The sequence below is a fragment of the Arachis hypogaea genome, chromosome 3 (assembly GCF_003086295.3).
Source record: "Arachis hypogaea cultivar Tifrunner chromosome 3, arahy.Tifrunner.gnm2.J5K5, whole genome shotgun sequence".
NCBI lineage: Eukaryota > Viridiplantae > Streptophyta > Magnoliopsida > Fabales > Fabaceae > Arachis > Arachis hypogaea.
This window is the reverse complement of record NC_092038.1, coordinates 59,487,236-59,495,289: the sequence shown is the minus strand read 5'-3', so window position 1 is coordinate 59,495,289 and position 8,054 is coordinate 59,487,236. Positions and strand designations below refer to the sequence as shown.

General features: G+C 38.6%; 1 non-coding gene across 1 annotated transcript; it reads right to left on the bottom strand.

Annotated features, from left to right (window-relative positions):
• Positions 1 to 6,924: 6,924 nt before the first annotated feature.
• Positions 6,925 to 7,028, bottom strand: LOC112793546 (small nucleolar RNA R71). Its single transcript, XR_003198237.1, has one exon. It is a non-coding gene; the product is annotated as a small nucleolar RNA R71 (small nucleolar RNA).
• Between the last annotated feature and the right edge of the window lie 1,026 nt (positions 7,029 to 8,054).

The following is an 8,054-nucleotide window of genomic DNA, read 5'->3' as shown; positions in this document are numbered from 1 at the left end:
AAAGACAAAGATTCCAGAAAGAAGGAAGATCGACATGGAGAGAAAATAAAAAATACCACAATTACACCCCTCTTCGGTTGTCTCTTGTGGATGTATACAGAGAGGTTTGCAACACGGAAAAAATACCACCATCTCGACCTCTCAAAGGCAAACAAAGAGGAGGAAACCGGGTTGAATATTGTGAATACCATCGGATCTACGGGCACTCCACCATTGAGTGTTTCGACTTAAAAAATGTCATAGAAAAGCTCGTACAAGAAGGAAAGCTAGATCGATATCTAGCCACCCATGATGATGAACAAAGAAAAAGAAGAAGAGCAGAAGATGTCGGACCAACCTCGAGATCATCTCGAATGCAAAAAAGACATGTCCACATGATACACGGCAGATTTGCCGGAGGAGGAATCTCCAAATCATCTCGCAAAAGACATCTCAAAGACGTATACCACGTCCTAGGAAAGGAGGAAGCACCCGACATCCCGGCGATCACTTTTACCAAAGAAGACGCATCCGGCGTCGCATCAGGGCATGACGACCCCATGGTCATCACTATTATACTAGCAAACGCAAATCTTCACCGCACGTTGATAGACCAGGGGAGCTCCACTGATATCTTATTCAAAACTGCTTTCGACAAACTTGGCTTGGAAGAAAAATAACTCAGAGCATATCCAGACAGCCTGTTCGCGCTAGGAGATACCCCAGTTCAACCGATGGGATACATCTCACTCCACACAACTTTCGGAAAAGAAAGTCAGTCAAGAACACTCAAAATAGATTACATCGTAGTCAACGTAAGTTCAGCTTACACTTCCCTAATAGGTCGGACAACGTTAAATCAGCTCGGCGCAATAGTCTCGACTCCGCATCTATGCATGAAGTTTCCAACTGCAGGAGGAATAGCCACGATAAAGGCAGAACAGAAGATGGTGCACCACTGTTACAACGAAAGTCTAAACCTTAGAGGCAAAGGAGAAGAATTTCACACAATTGAGCTCGGTGGAGTTCAGAGGCGGGAGGAGCTCCGCCCACAACCTGAAGGAGAAATAGAGAAAATCCAGATCGGGGACACCCTGGACCAAACAACCAACATCGGCACACTCCTAAAAGGAGACATAAAAGAATCACTCATATAGTTTCTACGAGACAACGCCGACCTCTTTGTGTGGAAGGCCGCAGACATGCCAGGCATAGATCCCAAACTAATGTGCCACAAGCTAGCAGTCTACCCAGGATCTCGGCCGGTACAACAAAGGCGCAGAAAGCTAGGACCAGAACGCTCTCAAGCCGTGGTAGAATAGGTACGAGCTCTACTGGAGGCAGGTTTCATAAGAGAAGTCAAATACCTGCTATGGCTTGCTAATGTCGTATTTGTAAAAAAAGTCAAACGGGAAGTGGAGGATGTGCACTGACTATACCGATCTCAACAAAGCCTGTTCAAAAGATCCTTATCCGCTCCCAAACATCGACCCTCTGGTAGATCCTCCTCCGGATATAAATACCTCTCCTTCATGGATGCATACTCAAGATATAATCAAATCCCAATGTACCCACCCGACCAAGAAAAAACCTCATTCTTAACCCCAAAGGCAAATTACTGCTTCATTGTTATGCCCTTCGTTCTTAAAAATGCGGGAGCCACTTACCAAAGATTAATGAACAAAATTTTTTCGGGTCACATTGGAAAGATCATGGAGGTCTACGTAGACGACATGCTAGTGAAGACGCAAAACGAAGAGATGTTATTATCTGACCTGACACAAGTATTCAACACCATAAGACGACACGGCATGTGGCTCAATCCTGCAAAATGTACCTTCGCAGTAGAAGTTGGTAAATTCTTGGGTTTTATGATCACATAGAGAGGAATCGAGGCAAACCTGGACAAGTGCAGGGCCATACTCGACATGAAAAGTCCGACTTGTATCAAAGAGGTACAACAACTCAACGGGAGGTTGGCAGCCTTGTCCAGATTCCTGGCTGGATCAGCAATAAGATCTTTCCCCTTTTACGCCACTCTAAGGAAGGGAAATGAGTTTGAATGGACAGCAGAATGCGAGCAAGCCTTCCAAGACTTCAAAAAATTCATGGAATGGCCACCTATATTAAGTCGGCCACGGGAAGGAGAACCACTCATATTGAACCTCGCGGTGGGAAATCGGGCAATAGCCTCAGCACTGGTCCGAGAAGACAACAGTGGGCAACAACCCATATACTTTATCAGCAAAGCATTACAAGGATCCGAGCTGAACTACCAGAAAATAGAAAAGTTTGCTTACGCTCTCATAATAACATCTCGACGACTTCGCCCATATTTCCAGTCTCATACCATTAAAGTTCGGACCAACCAGCCCATAAAAGGGATCTTACAGAAAACAGACTTGGCAGGCAGAATCTTGCAATGGGCAGTCGAGTTGTTCGAATTCAACCTTCAATACGAAGCTCGGACGGCCATCAAATCTCAATAGCTGGCCGACTTCATTGCGGAATTTACGGACACACCGAAAATCCCCACAGAATGGAATCTATATGTGGATGGCTCCTCAAATAAAACGGGAAGTGGTATAGGCGTAATAATTGAAAGCGACCAGGAAACCCAAATCGACTCTCCCTCAAATTCGGGTTCCCTGCCTCAAATAATCAAGCAGAATATGAGGCACTACTAGCTGGTTTGAAGCTGGCTAGGGAGGTTGGAGTTCAAAAACTCATCATCTTTAGCGATTCACACGTAGTTACTTCACAAATAGCAGGAAGCTACCAAGCCAAAGATCCCACTATGAAAAAGTACTTGGACAAAACCAGGGAACAGCTTGGACAACTCGGATAGTATGAGATTCGTCACATACCCCGAGAACAAAATGCCTGGGCCGATGCACTCTGAAAACTAGCCAGCACCAAACCAGGAGGCAACAATAGAAGCCTCATACAAGAAATTCTACAGAATCCAACAATCTTAGAAGAAGAAAAGGTCCTAGCCATAACAAGTCACGATCAGGGATGGATGCCTCCCATAATTAACTACTGATGAGCGAATAATTTATACGCTTTTTGGCATTGTTTTTAGGTAGTTTTTAGTAGGATATAGTTACTTTTAGGGATGTTTTCATTAGTTTTTATGCTAAATTCACATTTCTAGACTTTACTATGAGTTTGTGTGCTTTTTTATGATTTCAGGTAATTTCTGGCTGAAATTGAGGGACCTGAGCAAAACTCTGATAGAAGGCTGACAAAGGACTGCTGATGCTGTTGGATTCTGACCTCCTTGCACTCAAAATTTATTTTCTGGAGCTACAGAACTCCAAATGGCGCGCTCTCAATGGCGTTGGAAATTAGCATCCAGAGATTTCCAGCAATATATAATAGTCCATACTTTATTCGAGATTAGATGACGTAAACTGGTGCTCAACGCCAGTTCCATGCTGTATTCTGGAGTGAAACGCCAGAAACACGTCACGAACCAGAGTTGAACGCCAAAAATACGTTACAACTTGGCGTTCAACTCCAAAAGAAGCCTCTGCATGTGGAAAGCTCAAGCTCAGTCCAAGCACACACCAAGTGGGCCCCAAAAGTGGATTTCTGCATCAAATACTTACTTCTGTAAACCCTAGTAGCTAGTCTAGTATAAATAGGACATTTTACTATTGTATTAGACATCTTTGGTCTCAGTTTTATTCTATTATTCATCTTAGGAAACTATTGATCACATTTTGGAGGCTGGCCATTCGGCCATGCCTGGACCACCATCACTTATGTATTTTCAACGGTGGAGTTTCTACACACCATAGATTAAGGGTGTGGAACTCTGCTGTACCTCGAGTTTTAATGCAATTACTACTATTTTCTATTCAATTCAGTTTATTCCTACTCTAAGATATTCGTTGCACTTCACCATGATGAATGTGATGATCCGTGACACTCATAATCATTCTCACCTATGAACACGTGACTGACAACCACTTCCGTTCTACCTCAGACCGAGCGCATATCTCTTGGATTGAATGACTGTGACGAGCTTCAAACTCGCGATTGTTGGGCGTGATGACAAACGCAAAAGAATCAATGGATTCTATTCTGGCATGATCGAGAACCGACAGATGATTAGCCGTGCTGTGACAGAGCATTTGGACCTTTTTCACTGAGAGGATGGGATGTAGCCATTGACAACGGTGATGCCCTACATAGAGCTTGCCATGAAAAGGAGTAAGAAGGATTGGATGAAGATAGTAGGAAAGCAGAGATTCAGAAGAAGCACAGCATCTTCATATGCCTATCTGAAATTCCCATCAACGATTTACATAAGTATTTCTATCCTTATTTTCTGTTTATTTATTATTGTTATTCGAAAACTCCATAACCAAATATTATTCGCCTAACTGAGAATTTCAAGATGACCATAGCTTGCTTCATACCAACAATCTCCGTGAGATCGACCCTTACTCATGTAAGGTTTATTACTTGGACGACCCAGTGCACTTGCTGGTTAGTTGTGCGAAGTTGTGAAGAAAGTGATGAGTTAGTAGATGCGCACACCAAGTTGAATGCCATTATTAGAGATCACAATTTCGTGCACCAAGTTTTTGGCGCCATTGCCGGGGATTGTTCAAGTTTGGACAACTGACGGTTCATCTTGTTACTCAGATTAGGTAATTTTCTTTTTGTTTTATTTTCAAGAATTTTTCAAAAATCTTTCAAAAATTTCTCATCTGTTTTTGAAAATTATTCTAAATTTTTAAGAATGAATTCTAGTGTTTCATGAAACATCTTGAAGCCTGGCTGGCTGTAAAGCCATATCCAAATCCTTTTGGAGTGAGACTTCAACTAATCACCTCAATGCATGTAATGCCATCCTCAAGCTGGCTGGCTATTAAGCCATGTCCAACCCTTGGATTAGAACTTTAAGCTAACATTGAAAGATTCCTGGAATTCTTATTAAAAATTTTGAATTTTTTATTTTCCTTTTCCCAAAAAAAAAAATTTCGAAAAAAATGCAAAATAAAATCCAAAAAAAATATTATAAAATCATAAAATAAAAAAAATATTTTGTGTTTCTTGTTTGAGTCTAGTGTCATGTTTTAAGTTTGGTGTCAATTGCATATTCATCTTGTTCTTGCATTCTTCGAAAATTCATGCATTCATAGTGTTCTTTATGATCTTCAAGTTGTTCTTGGTAAGTCTTCTTGTTTGATCTTAAAATTTTCTTGTTTTGTGTTTTTTGTTATTTTTCATGTGCATTTTTGCATTCATAGTGTCTAAACATGAAAGATTTCTAAGTTTGGTGTCTTGCATGTTTTCTTTGCATAAATATTTTTTCAAAAATATGTTCTTGATGTTCATCATGACCTTCAAAGTGTTCTTGGTGTTCATTTTGACATTCATAGTGTTCTTGATGTTCATCATGTGTTTTGATCCAAAATTTTCATGTTTTAGGTCATAATTGTATTTTTCTCTCTCATCATTAAAAATTTAAAAATAAAAAATATATCTTTTTCTTTTTTCTCTCAAAATTTCGAAAATTTGAGTTGACTTAGTTAAAAAAATTTTAAAACTAGTTAGTTCTTATAAATCAAGTCAAATTTTCAATTTTAAAAATCTTATCTTTTCAAAATCTTTTTCAAAAATCAAATCTCTTTACTTTTATCTTATGATTTTCGAAAATTTAAAACTATTTTTTTCAAAATCTTTTTCTTATTTTATTTCAAATTTTCGAAACTTAACTAACAAGTAATGTGATTGATTCAAAATTTTGAAGTTTGTTACTTTATTGTTAAGAAAGGTTCAATCTTTAAATTCTAGAATCATATCTTTTAGTTTCTTGTTAGTCAAGTAAGTAATTTTAATTTTAAAAATTAAATCTTTTCCATCCAAATCTTTTTAATCATATCTTTTAATCATATCTTTTTAAATTTTATTTTTTTTTCAAAAAATTTGATTTCAAAATATCTTATCTAACTTTTTATCTTGTAAAACTAATTGTCAAATCTTTTTCAACTAACTATTTGACTTTTTGTTTATTTCTTATCTTTTTCAAAACCACCTAACAACTTTTCTCTCTCTAATTTTCGAAAATTTCTCCTTCCTTTTTAAAATTCTTTTTTAATTAATTAATTGTTTTAAAATTTTAATTTTAATTTTATTTCCCCTTTAATTTTCGAAATTATTAACTCCTTTTCAAAAATTATTTTCGAAAACTTATCTTCATTATTCTATTTATTTATTCATTTACTAACACTTCTCTTCATCTCAAATCTCTGCTCCTATCCTCACCCTTGTGTTTGGATTATTCATTCTTCTTCACTTTTATTCCCTTTCTTCTTCTACTAACATAAAGGAATCTCTATATTGTGACATAGAGAATTCCTCTTCCTTTTCTGTTCTCTTCTTTCTCATATGAGCAGGAACAAGGAAAAAGGTATTCTTTTTGAAGCTGATCCTGAACCTGAAAGGACTCTGAAGAGGAAACTAAGAGAAGCTAAATTACAACAATCCAAAGACAACCTTACTGAAATTTTCGAACAAGAAAAGGATATGGCAGCCGAATCCAACAACAATAATGCAAGGAGGATGCTTGGTGATTATACTACACTTAATTCCAAGTTTGATGGAAGAAGTATCTCAATTTCTGCCATTGGAGCAAACAATTTTGAGCTGAAACCTCAACTAGTTGCTCTAATGCAACAAAACTGCAAGTTTCATGGACTTCCATCAGAAGATCCCTACCAGTTTTTTACTAAGTTCTTGCAGATCTGTGAGACTGTTAAGACTAATGGAGTAAATCCTGAAGTCTACAGGCTCATGCTTTTCCCTTTTGCTGTAAGAGACAGAGCTAGAACATGGTTGGACTCACAACCTAAGGATAGCCTGGACTCTTGGGATAAGCTGGTCACGGCCTTCTTCGTTAAATTCTTTCCTCCTCAAAAGCTGAGCAAGCTTAGAGTGGATGTTCAAACCTTCATGCAAAAAGATGGTGAATCCTTCTATGAAGCTTGGGAAAGATACAAGCAGATGACCAAAAAGTATCCTTCTGACATATTTTTAGAGTGGACCATGATAGATATATTCTATTATGGTCTGTTTGAGTTCTCTAAGATGTCACTGGATTATTCTGCAGGTGGATCCATTCACCTAAAAAAAACACCTACAGAAGCTCAGGAACTTATTGAAATGGTTGCAAATAAACAATCATGTATACTTCTGAGAGGAATCCCGTGAATAATGGGACGCCTCCGAGGAAGGGAGTTATTGAAATTGATGCTTTGAATGCCATATTGGCTCAAAACAAAATGTTGACTCAGTAAGTCAACATGATTTCTCAAAGGCTGAATGGATGGCAAAATGCATCCAACAGCACTAGAGAGGCATCTTTTGAAGAAGACACTTATGATCCTGAAAACCCTGCAATGGCAGAGGTAAATTACATGGGGGAAGCCTTTGGCAACACCTATAACCCCTCATGGAGAGGTCATCCAAATTTCTCATGGAAGGATCAACAAAAGCCTCAACAAGGCTTTAATAATGGTGGAAGAAATAGGTTTAGCAATAGCAAGCCTTTTCCATCATCTTTTCAGCAACAGACAAAGAATTCTGAGCAGAGCATCTCTAACTTAGCAAATATAGTCTCTGATTTGTCTAAGGCCACTTTAAGCTTCATGAGTGAAACAAGGTCTTCCATTAGAAATTTGGAGGCACAAGTGGGCCAGCTGAGTAAGAAAGTCACTGAAACTCCTCCTAGTACTCTCCCAAGCAATACTGAAGAGAATCCAAAAAGAGAGTGCAAGGCCATTGACATAATCAACATGGCCGAACCTAGAGAGGAAGGAGAGGATGTGAATCCCAATGAGGAAGACCTCAGGGGATGTCTCTCAAGCAAGAAGGAGGTCCTTATTGAGGACTTAAAGGAATCTAAAGGTCATATAGAGACCATAGAGATCCCATTAAACCTCCTTCTGCCATTCATGAGCTCTAAAAACTATTCTTCCTCTGAAGAGGATGAAGATGTAACTGGAGAGCAAGTTGCTCAATATCTAGGAGCTATCATGAAGCTGAATGCCAAGTTA